We start from the raw sequence: 14966 nt of genomic DNA, 5'->3' as shown, positions 1-14966 counted from the left end.
AAAAACTAACCTTGGCTAAACACTTCTGCTTTAGGGCTTTGTTGCAAAAGTGAACCTTTCAGTGCTATTTATGGACCTTTCAAAGGGACTTAGGTTGGCTTAAGATCCTTTCTTCCCACCATAGTATTTCACTCCTGCTACTATCTCATAGAGGGCCAGGGAGTGGCCTGGTAGCCTCCCATCTCCACAGGTTTTAGGAGCAAGTAGATGGGGACGCCTGTCCTTGATCTGCAAGCTAGCCAGCCAGTTGGCTTGCTCCCACATCATGAGTCTTTGGGCCCAGACAGTCCATCTCCTGAATGCTTCATTTGCATATAAACAGGTGCCTAAAAGAAGAGATCTTCAGGTAAAATGTGTGTGCGCATGGAGGGAAGTCATGTGAAGAGAAGGGGTGCTACTGTGGGGATACTCAGCTGACTTTCATCAGTTTCCATATGTCATCTCCAAAACAAGATTTTAGATGAAAACCTGGACCTATTGAAGTCAGTGGGAGTTCTTTGCCATTTACTTCAACACGGTCAGGATTTCACCCTTTTTTAAAGTTTTGCTTTGAATTTTTGGGTTCACACAACTCAAAGTGAAATTCAGAGGTGTTGAAACGATGGGAACCAACCTACCACTAAGAGTCTGTGGAACTTGTGTGAACTGAAACAGGAGGACTCAACTCCAGATACTGACAGCAGGAGATATAACCTATCCACTGCTCACATCTGTCTCAGTTTCCAGTTCCGTAAAAATAGTTTACAAATTATGCATCCCTCATTATTATGAAGCTTAAGTGGATTTAGTTGTGTACACTTTCAGTTATGAACACGTAGCTGAAGTTTGATTCAATCTCTTCTGGAAGGTCTGGACACCTATTTTTAATATATATTGCAATTCCTAAATAACCCATTGACTGACCTTTTTATAAGAGAGAGGTTCTTAAATACAGTGTGCTGGCCAAATTCTTATCTAGATTGTTGCCTACATTTCCCTGGCTATTTCAATTGGATACATTATTACTCACTTTAGATCTGATTGTGAGCGGTTAACTGCCTTCAATTCCCACTGACTTCAGTGGAGTTACTCTTGTCTTACATTTAGTGTAAAGGAAATCAGGCCCTTTACCTTTAAAAACAACACTTTGCACAGTGGCAGAACAAGGACAGAACCCAGATATCCTGAGACCCGGTCTGGCACTTTAACTGTAAGACCATACTGCCTCCCAACAATTAAAACTCCCTAAAACAATTGTAGTCAACTATTTTGAAAAATATACTTGAACAGGTGCACTAAAGGCTGCCTTTAAGTTGGTCCTTAAAATTATTTATTGAAAATAACCAATTTGAAGAGCATGATTTTTAAAATGTCACTTTCATATAAAATTAAAACGATACGGGGAGAGGCTGTCAGTATTTTATAGATTCCTCTCATTCTGTACGAACTATTATTCTGAGAGCTAATAGTATCATAGACAGGTGAGCACTTGTTAGTTGCCTACATTTTGGTGAGAGCTACAGTACTCCAACGTGAGGAAATGTTATGTGCTATACCTGTCTGCAACGGAGAACTCTTGTTTCTAGGGCCATTCATCTACTATCTTTCACAAGCACTAAACAAATGCAAAATGTTCCCAATCAATATAATTTTAGAGTACTTATCTGAAGATGAGTAGAAGGGAATTGAGCCAAAGCAACCAAAAAGTATATATCTTGAATGGTTAATTATAAATTCCCGTATTATCTACTGGAAGGTATACAAGAGAATTCATCTCTACACTATTGAAGGGATGTGGTATGGAAGATAGTCTATGCTTGCAAAGTATCATCTGGTACTGGCCACAGCCAGAAATGGATAGTGGACTAGCTGGACCCTCAGTCTAATCCAATATGGCAATTTCTATGTTCCTATTTAAAGTTCAGGGTAGAGCTGAGGAGGTTAAATAAAAAGTTAACATAGGCGTTTGTGTTAGCTAGTTTTCCCAGACCACACTGGTGACATTGACAATAGTACAGTAGTTTAGCTGTTCCTCAGTCCAGAGGAAAGCCCTCCAGAATTGGGTGCATTGTATGCAAGCCTTACTCCAGAACTTAACTAAACATCTTTTCTCCTGTTTTTAAGGGAAAATACTTCCCTAAGCCAAGCATGTATCATGGTAAGACCACACTGAAACCATGTTAAAAATTGTAAAATCTTCATAGAATATAAGGAAACTAAAATACAAAGTTAAGGGCTGTATTCTGCTAATTTCTGGTCCATGTGCTTCCAGACACGTGCATATCTGAGGGCAGACTCTGGCCCTGAGATTTTGAACTTGGAGTTTTCTCTTCATCAGCAAAGTGTGCTGCCTAATTCTCATCAGATAACACAATGCAAGTAAACAAAAATTTGGCTGCAAGAGATGTGATGTGTATGTAACCATATTGCATTCATCCCAAAGTGGCCTTGCTCCCATTCTATTGTTTGTATTTCTTCTTTAAGGGGTGTAAGAAATGCGGGCTACAAGTGTACCGAAACAATTCTTATTTGAAGCAGTTCTATCAGAAAAAGTACTTACACTACCAGATTCCTGCCTCATCTATGTGCAGGTGAAGGGCAACATCCTTGGTGCTTTAGCTCCAGCTCAGAACAATGTTTCTGACTGACCAGGTCAAGAGCTCACAAGAAAGTAATTTGACAACTTCCTCTCTGGCTTTCTCCCCTTCCCCTGTGATCCCAAAGTTGAATCCTGTAATTAGTTGAGTAACAGGCTATTTCTTCTCTCTGATCCATCAACGTACATCCCATATAGAGTGTTTAATTATTATTTTACTAAATTTAGTGATTGCAAAAATTAAGGTTTTAAAAATAAGCAACAGTTAGTTGCAACAGGTCAAAAAGGACCTGAAATTGGCACCACAGTTGTCTGGTTGGTTTGGGGTTTTTTATTATTTATTATTTTATTTTATTATCATTTCAGAACTAAAATTCAGCTTCATCATTTTAATCCAGTCATTATGGCAGAAATGTATTATGGCTGACAAGTTTCAATCAAATACAATTTTAATGGCATTGTTACAAAACTCTGAAAAAATGAAGCCCAGGATGGTAATGGCGACTCTTAGCTTAACATCACGAACGTTATACTATAATAATGATTAGAAGTTGTCAAAAAAAAAAAAAGAGGATGTGGCTTTTGAAAAAATATTGACAAAAATTGCATCCAGTTTTTAATCAAAGTTTGAAATTTCATCAAAATTTTCAAGCAGCTCCAATAATTACTTAGACTTTCTATTAATCACTTTTAATCATCAGTCATCCCAAAGGCCCCATTTAAAAAGTGCTTTCCATCACAAGAACAATGCTCAGAATACTGACACACCCTTATACTCAAAAACCTCCATCCAACCAAAAAAACCAGACAACTGACTGTTAAAACAAATAAACCTTGAAAAAAGACAAAGCAAAGAACAAAAACAGTAACTTCTTAAAGTTAAAAAACAAAAACCTTTCCCCATGCAGAGTTTTTGTTTGTTTTTTCCTGAGAATGGAAAAGTGCCAGAGATTCCATGAAGTCCACTGGGGACTTCACTGTTGCTATTGACTTTACGTGGAAGGTGCACATCTGCTACAGTGATGGACATCTGTATAAACTCCAGGATAGATAGAATTCTCATACATTATTTTGACTTACTGGTTTGGACATGTTGCACCACTGCGTTACACTTACGTTACAAATACGTTACACTTGCTCATGTGTTTCGTTGTTGCCAGTAGTGGATGACTAGTGGACTTGTTCATTAAGGTCATCAGATAGAATCCTGGATCCTGATTCTCTACCCACAGGATACAAGGAACTCCCATTGAATTAAATTTCTTGATTTGTGACTTATATTTAAGTTGAGAGGTGTTTCTTATCTTCTAGGATAGGAGAATGGCATCCTGTATATTGGGAGTCAAAAGTTTCGAGATCTGTTCCCAGTGACACACAGGTGGTTGATGCTGGTATCTGTATGATTGCAGGAAAAATTCTGCCTTCAGATCTGTACTGCTTCTCGTAACTGGAACAATTTAATGTTTTGGGGTCAGTGTTAATCAGAGATACTCAGTGATAATTTGCACGGTACTCTGAGTCCCTGTCTTTTGAAGGGACAACATGTGTGGCCAGAGTTCTTTTTCCTTCATTTCCATAAATACTTACTGTGAGATGAGCACCTCTTATTCCTGTTAAACGTGGGAACAATTAGATAATTCAACCTCTACTAGTGACTTCCCTGTGGTTTACTTCAATTTCCACAGGAGATCTCTAATCCTGTGTTGGCTTCAGTAGACACTGCACAGTTGCAGAAAACTGCATTAATGAATTGCAATTTGGGGTGGGTTTCTAACAAGTTATTTCTTTCATTAGAAAGAGAGGGGAAATATTGCCCTCCAAAAAGAGATCAATATGTCTAAATTATTTTTCAATAGTGCATATTATTTTCATTAAAGCTACAGAGTGCATCAATAAATCCATTGATGAAATATGTGCACATGTAGAAAGAGGTACGCCTACCTTCTGGGAGACCTGCCATGAGGAAGACATCATTTTCAAACTTTATGCATCCTAATGATTTTATCTGGTGCCAAGATACCACAGGAATGGGTGCTGTAGTAAATATGTGCTAGATTTATACTACTGAAATGTTCCTATTACAATTTTATATGTGGAGAAAATATTGTGAAATACATAAATACTGCAGATTTAGCTAAGGGCCCAATCCTGCTCCCACAGACGCATAGACTTTAAGGCCAGAAGGGAAGTCAGTGGGTTTTTTACCATTTACTTCAATGGGAGCATGAGCAAGCCCAGTGTGAGATAGTAAGAACATATTTTATGACAGAATAGGGCCCACAAACTCCATCAAATTACAACTCTGGTCATGGGCGGACAAGCAGAGACTGCTTAGCCAATATTCCCCCCATCCTGCAAGCAAGTGGGTAGTGAGAAAAGGCATAGGCGTAGTCATGGCTTCTCCCAACCCCCTTTACTTGCCAGCCGGAGTAGTTGTTCAGGTATCTGGGTAGGGATGCGTAAATTGCTCTCTGAAAAGGAGTGAAGTAATTTACTCCCCTCACAGAATAAGGAGAAAGCAGGAAAGAAAATGGGACATTTGCTGGCTCATAATTCATACTCTTTTCTGCTCCTGGCATAGTGCAGCTATGTGCTATCCCATTACTCAGAACAGACTGTAAAATTACAATCTAACCCAGAGAAATTATATAGTTTCCATCCTTGATCAATGAATAAGGAGAAATTATTGCTCCAAAGCGAAAGATCAGACAATGGATACCTCATTGCTAATGTTAGCATACTTCTTTAATACAGCCTCACAAAATAATAATAAAAACCCATGGTATGATCTCACTGCCGCTTTGCTTCCAGTTTCAAATCAATGGCACTTCTTTCTAATCCAATAGAGAAAAGTGGAGGGGAGAGTGTTTGTCACTGAAAAGTATCAACCTACATACTAACTAAAATCATCTGACTGCTTTTGTAAATTCAGCATTGTGAACCGTCAGGCCCAATGAACATTTAAACTTTTCATTCCTTTTACAGCTTCCAAAATCCTGCGTATGTGAAGTGGTGCCCTACATTCCCAATCAGCATGGGCCATCGAAAACTAGGGCAGTTTTAATTTTAGTTGTTTACAAAAATTGCTGGAAAAAAATAAAAATTTGCTATCCAATTAATGAAAAACACAGATTTCCTAAATCTTTTATAAAGTGCAGTTTTCACAATTGGTATCAAACTATTGCTGGCTTTCATCTAGTGTTTTTTCTATAAGATGAAAGTGAAAGGTATTTGCATCTTTTGTTTTTCAGGGTAGTTGGGAAACAGAATAATAGCTAAAAGGACAGGAGTACTTGTGGCACCTTAGAGACTAACAAATTTATTAGAGTTTAAGCTTTCGTGAGCTATAGCTCACTTCATCGGATGCATAGAATGGAACATATAGTAAGATAGATAGATATATACATACAGATAAGTTGGAAATTACCATACAAACTGTGAGAGGCTAATTAGTTAAGATGAGCTATTATCAGCAGGAGAAAAAACCTTTTGTAGTGATAATCAAGATGGCCCATTTAGACAGTTGACAAGAAGGTGTGAGGATACTTAACTGGCTAGGATGATTTAATTGGGGATTGGTCCTGCTTTGAGCAGGGGATTGGACTAGATGATCTCCTGAGGTCCCTTCCAACCATGATATTCTATGATTCTATGAACTTAAGGAAATAGATTCAATATGTGTAATGACCCAGCCACTCCCAGTCTCTATTCAAACCCAAGTTAATGGTATCTAGTTTGCATATTAATTCAAGCTCAGCAGTTTCTCGTTGGAGTCTGTTTTTGAAGCTTTTCTGTTGCAAAATTGCCACCCTTCAATCTTTTACTGAGTGGCCAGAGAGGTTGAAGTGTTCTCCTACCGGTTTTTGAATGTTATGATTTCTGATGTCAGATTTGTGTCCATTTATTCTTTTGCATAGAGACTGTCTGGTTTGGCCAATGTACATGACAGAGGGGCATTGCTGGCACATGATGGCATATATCACATTGGTAGATCATAGAATCATAGAATATCAGGGTTGGAAGGGACCTCAGGAGGTCATCTAGTCCAACCCCCTGCTCAAAGCAGGACCAATCCCCAATTAAATCATCCCAGCCAGGGCTTTGTCAAGCCTGACCTTAAAAACTTCTAAGGAAGGAGATTCTACCACCTCCCTAAATAACGCATTCCAGTGTTTCACCACCCTCCTAGTGAAAAAGTTTTTCCTAATATCCAACCTAAACCTCCACACTGCAACTTGAGACCATTACTCCTTGTCTTGTCCTCTTCTACCACTGAGAATAGTCTAGAACCATCCTCTCTGGAACTATCTCTCAGGTAGTTGAAAGCAGCTATCAAATCCCCCCTCATTCTTCTCTTCTGCAGACTAAACAATCCCAGCTCCCTCAGCCTCTCCTCATAAGTCATGTGTTCCAGACCCCTAATCATTTTTGTTGCCCTTTGCTGGACTCTCTCCAATTTATCCACATCCTTCTTGTAGTGTGGGGCCCAAAACTGGACACAGTACTCCAGATGAGGTCTCACCAATGTCGAATAGAGGGGGACGATCACGTCCCTCGATCTGCTCGCTATGCCCCTACTTATACATCCCAAAATGCCATTGGCCTTCTTGGCAACAAGGGCACACTGCTGACTCATATCCAGCTTCTCATCCATTGTCACCCCTAGGTCCTTTTCCGCAGAACTGCTGCCTAGCCATTCGGTCCCTAGTCTCTAGATGTGCAGGTGAACGAGCCCCTGATGGCGTGGCTAATGTGATTAGATCCTATGATGGTGTCACTTGAATAAATATGTGGACAGAGTTGCCTGATTCAAGTTACTGACTGTCACTGATAACATAAGCTTCTAAACCATGCAGCAAGAAACCAGGAGCAAATGATGCAAGAGGGAGAAATTAAATCACCAGATAGGGAATATCATTGCAGTTTAAAAAATCTTTAGAAGTATCCCAATTTCTTTTAGTATAAGACTTTTTTAATGTAATTGTTTGTGATGTCAAAGAAGGAAACCAGCTTGCAGTACCTTACAGTTGTCAACTGAGAGGAGAAATTGCTTTGTTGTGACTGTACAAAGACCACGGTAGCACCTGTGTACTTCCATTTGTGTTACTGCATAGGTATAAGTTCCCTGGGCATCAAATGAAAGCATTAAGTACTTCTTTCAAAAAGATAGGATTCTTTCCTAGAATCATTAGTATTTTTACACTAGGCAAGAAGGACTGATCCCTGCCAAATGGATATGAAGGCAAGTCAGACATCCTATATGTATTACAATAGGTATGTAATTTATAAAACATATTTCATAACCATTAGGTGTTCACCTAGTCAGAAGCTTTTGACTGGATGAACATTCTTAATCCTCATGCTGAATGTTATCCATTTAAAAAAATGGTATTGTAACTTTTCCAGCAGCAGACAGCTGCAGGCTGAGTTTCATAACTGTCAACTTCTCAACATGAAAATGAGGGTAACATCAGGCTTCTCCAGTGTCTGATTCCTCTTAAGCTAATTTTTCTGCCTTTTGCCTTCTTTTTAAAGACTTCCATTTATTTTTTCCTTCTAAAATCCTTTCTCTGAGACATTTTTCTTCTCTGATCTCACTTCTCCATGCTCAGTTTGTCCTCTTGGGATGGGAAGTGGGAGTGGAGAAGCAACTAGGTTTTAAAAATACATGGTTCATTTGGTTTAACAACACTTCTCAAAAAGGTCCTTACTGTAGATGTTCAGGACACAAAATTGGTAAAAGTCTGTCAGATAATGAATACATTTATCTCTGTCTATATTTATCTTCTTTTACATAGCACTATTGCTATTGTATCTAAGGGACCAACCCTGCAAAGGGATCTGCATGGGTGAAATAGTCTATTCATGCAGATTCCTTTGCTGTATTGGAGCCCCAGTGATATAAGTTCAATACAATCTGCCTGGGATAATCAGTTTTCCAGCCTACTTAAGGTCTGTCCAGCACTACTTCTAGGAATGTGGTGGTCTCCACTCTATTTTGGATTTATCTTGCATTACTGGTTTGAGGATGCCAAGAAGTTTTCTTCCATTCTAATTCTAGACAATTAATAGGTGTGCCAACACATCTATCTTCTGGATATACATTCTGCAGTGCCAAAAAAATATGCAATATTGTAGGTACAGCTTTATAACTTATCTGTATCCACATTATGCCCAAGTTGCCTTAAGAACAATTAGGCCAAGACTCTTCAAGGTTTGTGTGTAAAATACCTGATAATTCAAGGTAAAAATTCTCCCATTGCCAAAAAAAGACCACCACAACAGCTATAAGAGATGCCAAAATGTGAGAGGAAATACATTTAAAACATTTAAAACTTAAGAGCCAAATCTCAGCTGGTGCATATGAGCATGACTCCACTCGAACAAATTTGTACTAGCAGAAGATAGTGTTTCTATCGAAAGAATCTCATTGACTTCAATGGGCTTTGGATCAGGCCCTTTCTCCTGTGACTTCCATGGAGCTAGTCACAGAAGTAAGGCTGCAGCACTGGGCCCTTACCCTTATACTAACTTATATATTAGCTAGTTAGTACATAATAGTTCAAAACTACTGTGATCAAAAATTTTCCCACTAAACGTTTTTTGTTGAAATTTTCATTGAAAATTTCTCAAAATGATTCATTTAGATAAGGTTGAAATATTTCAACATTGTGTCAACTTTTGTTATGGACTATTATAACTTATAAGATAACAATGTAATATAATATAAAAGTTGAAATCTTTTGACATAAAAGTCAAGTCGGTTAAACTTGAAATGAAAGGTTATGACCTTATTTTTTTTTTAAAAGGTTTGACCTTGTTGAAATGAAATAGTTCAATAATTCTAAATGAAATTTTGGAATTTTCATTTCATGGGAAATTTCAAACTTTCATTCTAATTTTGGAACAATTTTAAAAAATATATTCAGAATATCCTGTGGAATGGGAATTGGGGTTCCAAACAGCTCTATTCAAAACTACACCGTAACTATGTTTTTGTTTTTAACAAAGCTGGCTAGATTGTCGGGCTCAACGGGTAGTGATCAATGGCTCCATGTCTAGTTGGCAGCCGGTATCAAGTGGAGTGCCCCAAGGGTCGGTCCTGGGGCCGGTTTTGTTCAATATCTTCATAAATGATCTGGCGGATGGTGTGGATTGCACTCTCAGCAAATTTGCGGATGATACTAAACTGGGAGGAGTGGTAGATATGCTGGAGGGGAGGGATAGGATACAGAAGGACCTAGACAAATTGGAGGATTGGGCCAAAAGAAATCTGATGAGGTTCAATAAGGATAAGTGCAGGGTCCTGCACTTAGGACGGAAGAACCCAATGCACAGCTACAGACTAGGGACCGAATGGCTAGGCAGCAGTTCTGCGGAAAAGGACCTAGGGGTGACAGTGGACGAGAAGCTGGATATGAGTCAGCAGTGTGCCCTTGTTGCCAAGAAGGCCAATGGCATTTTGGGATGTATAAGTAGGGGCATAGCGAGCAGATCGAGGGACGTGATCGTTCCCCTCTATTCGACATTGGTGAGGCCTCATCTGGAGTACTGTGTCCAGTTTTGGGCCCCACACTTCAAGAAGGATGTGGATAAATTGGAGAGAGTCCAGCGAAGGGCAACAAAAATGATTAGGGGTCTGGAACACATGAGTTATGAGGAGAGGCTGAGGGAGCTGGGATTGTTTAGCCTGCAGAAGAGAAGAATGAGGGGGGATTTGATAGCTGCTTTCAACTACCTGAAAGGGGGTTCCAAAGAGGATGGCTCTAAACTGTTCTCAATGGTAGCAGATGACAGAACGAGGAGTAATGGTCTCAAGTTGCAGTGGGGGAGGTTTAGATTGGATATTAGGAAAAACTTTCACTAAGAGGGTGGTGAAACACTGGAATGCGTTACCTAGGGAGGTGGTAGAATCTCCTTCCTTAGAGGTTTTTAAGGTCAGGCTTGACAAAGCCCTGGCTGGGATGATTTAACTGGGAATTGGTCCTGCTTCGAGCAGGGGGTTGGACTAGATGACCTTCTGGGGTCCCTTCCAACCCTGATATTCTATGAAAGGCACCAATAAGCTTTTAAATAAGATAAAAAAGTGTGTCTCTGGTAAATACCTGTTTTATTGCCTTCCATGAAAACAATGTTTTAAATAATATAGGAATTAATCACTAAAATACATTTCACAAACATTAAGCTTATGCTATAAACTAACAAATACCATAAATTTAAGGAGGCTGGCATTCATAAGCTATGATTCTCTGCCTATAACTTTTTCACAATGATGCGAGACAAGGACAAAACTCCATTTCCTAAACTCTCAAAGAGAAGTTAGGTTTCAGAGTAGCAGCTGTGTTAGTCTGTATTCGCAAAAAGAAAAGGAGTACCAGTGGCACCTTAGAGACTAACCAATTTATTTGAGCATAAGCTTTCGTGAGCTACAGCTGATGCATTCAGTGAATTGCATCCAATGAAGTGAGCTGTAGCTCACGAAAGCTTATGCTCAAATAAATTGGTTAGTCTCTAAGGTGCCACTAGTACTCCTTTTCTTTTTAAAGAGAAGTTAGTTTGTTACAACTATATTATATAAAATCGTGTTGTATTGATTTTATAACAAAAAAATGCACAATGTAAAAGACATTGTAAATGACCAACAAAAAAGCATTGTATCAAAGAGAAATGTAACTGAAAGGTGTAATCCATGAATGAAGTACAAAGCTCAGGGTCTATATTTACAACTAAATTATAAACTATCATTCTGCAGTGCTATTTTACTTAAACATTAATAGAGAGCTGAATATAGAACCAGCACTTTATTTTTTGATTAGGTACTATAACATCAAGTATACACACTTTTTTGCTTCAGGATCATAGAATGACCTCTTTTCAGAGCTCTCAGAGAAAGGATATATAGTAAACATGGGCCGAGACTGCAAGCATACATGAATTTGTAGAGATTGTCAAAACTGAAATCTGGATCTAAATTTTGCAATTGGCTCCTGTCTTAATTGTAGATTGAACCTAAATCCTGGATCTAACCTTCCCAGAACTTTGGGGTGTTTGCAATCCAGATCAAAATTTTGCAGCTTGAGCTCATCTTTGCTGTGGTAACAGCAGAGAAACAGAGAAATTCTGTGGCCTCAGAAGCTGTAGACAGAGCAAATCACATACTTTACAAGGTAAATTAACAAAATGACTTCTCTGTTTATCTTATTTGACATACAAATGGGGGCCCAGTTTCAAACGTAGTCACCTAAATAGATGTCCAAAGCCCACATTTGGTTGTCTGAATCAGTACTTGGTCACATAAAATGGCCTTTTGTCCAGCTAAGTGCCAAACTGGGTATCCAAATAAAAAAAGTACACATCTCACTTTCACGCATGCATTTGAGAACTGGTCTCTATACTGGTAACCTTAAATACTTCACCTACAAAATGTTTTTATCCAAGGCTCATAAATAGCACCAAACTAGACAAACTTGATACATTTCACTTCAAACCACATTAAACAATAAATTGATCAGCACTTCATAACTGCTAATAAATAGAAGGAGTAGAGAGACATATAATTTCATATAAAAAAACTTGCTAATGTGGGGTAGATCACTCCCTACCATGGGGGGAGGGAGGGGGGAGGGGAAAGCTATAGAAAGGAGCCACAAGGAGGAATAATGTGTTTGTTCAGTCGTTGGGGAAAATTATATCTCCACTTCTGAGAAGGAGGCTCAACCCCCCAGAACCCATGGATTTCAGGGGACCCACCAACAGCCAGAGTTGTATATACCAGCTCTGGGGTTCCCTGCCCTGCATTTGGAGCTGTGCTGCCAGGGACTTGAATGTCCCACAGAACATTCTGAAGCTCTGAAGTCTCACTCACAAGTTAATGTGGGCTCAAGAGATGATCAGGCTTCTCTTTTGTAGAAATGTGACCTATTCTACTCCTCATCCAAACTGCACCTTCCTATATAAAAGTTGCTATTTCTGTTGAGTTGCCTTAGAAAAATAAAATTCATTCTTAGATCATACTCTTTGCTGACGGTGCAGTCAAACTTTGCTAGCTTAACATGTTGTACCTGATACTTGGAAACTGTAGCTGACCAGCCACTGGCTGATAAGGAATATAAATGACTAGCCAGTATTTTATCCTCATACTGACATTGGTGGGTAATCTTAGTATTTGTGACATAGCTTGTAACTTAGTCTTTTTAAATGAAACTGGATCTCACTTAACTGGTGAATATCACTGCTTTCAGACTGCATACACCACAGGCACTAAGATACAAACATGTGCACTCTCTCTCACACACTACACAGCTCCATTTTAAAAAACCCGAGTAATTCTCTCTCTTTTATGGCACAGCTTGATGACAGCTCAGTTGCTCGGTGTAACACTTGAATGAATATGTTTGAAGTAATGGTCAGAGATGAACAAACTGTACTAGCCTATCAATTACGAACCTACTTATCCTATCTCTGCCTTTGTGAGGTCACAGTAAACCTTGCTGAAACTTTCAATATAAAGTAAGTGACGTCTAAAACAAGCTACAGGGGCTGCTGGAAAGGTAAGGTCAACTACTCAGCTTCATATGAAAGAATTCACAACACTGAATACTGCAGACATTCTCAATCTTACTGAGAAACCGCTCCTCAATATTGGTTAAACCTCATACTACTAATGGCAGTATCTAAAAAACTGACTATAGATATTTTAAAAGAAAATATACACTGCATGCCAATGCATACAGTCATTATCTTTTGTCTGGTAGTTGATAAATGTCTTTCCTGTATTTAAAGGTGTATATATTAAACTAACAGAGATTTAAGTAAAAATGCTTTCTTGGTTAACTTACCAATTGTTGAAGTTGGAATGAGCTAAGCTGTCTACCTGCTTTCCTGTTGGCAATCTCTCTTGCTCCCTGTGTAGAGATTGCAGTAGACTTAGAAAACTAGCAAGGACAATGTTTCAAATGACTTAAGAAAGAGAACAGGAACAATCACTTCGTTCTCTTTTTTCAGATGAGTACAGTACCTTCAGAAAGAAGGAAGGAAGGGAGGGGAGAGGAAGTCAACAACCCTTTGCTTTCCTGCAAAAAAATAAGGAAACAGTAGATAGCCATCTCATTTTCGCTCAAACAAAATGTTTGGAAAAATAAATATAATTGTACCAAAAGGAATTCCTCAAGTATATATCTGAATTATTGGCTTCATGAGGACTAATTTATAGCTCTCTTTCTGTGCAACTACAACAAAACAAATGAAGTTCTAAAAGTAGTGTCTAGGATTAAAAATGCCCATTTTAATGGCATGTAGAGAACTCCAGTAGCCAAAAAAGTACAGATAACAATCCTCCAAACAAGGAGAAATCTTACACGTCACAATAAAAACAAAATACACATGCAAAAAAAGGAATGAAAAAATCTCTTTGTGTGTTAAAAAGAATTCAACAAATTTAACTTTCACAGAATGTTATAGAAGTGAGACACTTTTTGAGTCTCATAGATAAAGTATAGGGGTCATATTTATCTGAAGTCAGAATTACACCTGAGATTAATTTGGCTTTTCTAAAAATGGAAAAGCATAGGATTGATGTAGAGTGCACCTTAATATATCAAAATTAGAATGATTTATCATGCTCTAGATATATTTTCATGCTTTTTAACTGGAAAAAGAAGCAGAATTGAGTTTGATATCCCAGCCAGTGAATAAGCATACATATGAGTCAACTCACTATGCCCCACTTTGCATTTTTTATGGCTGCTTACTTTTATCGAACTCCAATCTCAATAATAACCAGTCGAAAATTACCTTTCTTTCACAGATTTGTGAATTTATCTATGTTTTTAGTCTATCTAGCACAAACATTGACGCCATTAAGGGTTTCAGGTTTTTACCTGGACTGTGTCTTCAGGAAGCATTGATGAAAAAGTAATCTCTGTGCCCTGTTAGTTTACCCATGTGATAGCCAAATGTGGAAGGCTCTTTGATGAACAACTATGTCATTCTCCATGAAAGATGAAAACAAAATGCTGCCTCACATGGCCTCTGAGAGGAAAAATGTCAGGTTATATTCAGCTCTCAGTTATAACGGTGTAAATTTAAATGAACCTTGTTAAAGTTAATGGAGTTATAGTGGTGTAAATCCATTGTTAATGAGAGTAGAATTTGGTAAATTGTCCTCTATCAATAAAAAATTGCTATTTCCTTTACAATACAATAATGAGAAGTGATAGATGGACAGATTATCTGAGAATGTGCAGCTCTTGACATGCAACAGCTCTTCATGCATAGAAAGAGCACTAGTGCTATTTACAGGAGAAGAGAGGAGGTCAAGCCAGGGACTTGATTGTAAAGACCTTCCATTTGTATTCTGAACCACTTAAAACTTTAGTTATGGAAGTCGGGC

General features: G+C 38.4%; 1 protein-coding gene across 2 annotated transcripts in view; it reads right to left on the bottom strand.

Moving 5' to 3' along the window:
- Positions 1-13513, bottom strand: part of ZNF366 (zinc finger protein 366) — a 39782-nt gene extending 26269 nt beyond the window's left edge. For both annotated transcript variants that reach the window (XM_073344306.1, XM_073344307.1), the window contains exon 1: positions 13414-13513. The gene's annotated coding sequence lies outside the window, so the exon portion shown is untranslated. The remainder of the gene's footprint in view (positions 1-13413) is intronic.
- Between the last annotated feature and the right edge of the window lie 1453 nt (positions 13514-14966).

This window comes from Lepidochelys kempii, chromosome 5 (genome assembly GCF_965140285.1).
Source record: "Lepidochelys kempii isolate rLepKem1 chromosome 5, rLepKem1.hap1, whole genome shotgun sequence".
Lineage (NCBI taxonomy): Eukaryota > Metazoa > Chordata > Testudines > Cheloniidae > Lepidochelys > Lepidochelys kempii.
Note: the sequence above shows the minus strand (reverse complement) of the source record. Positions and strands in the feature narration are given on the sequence as shown.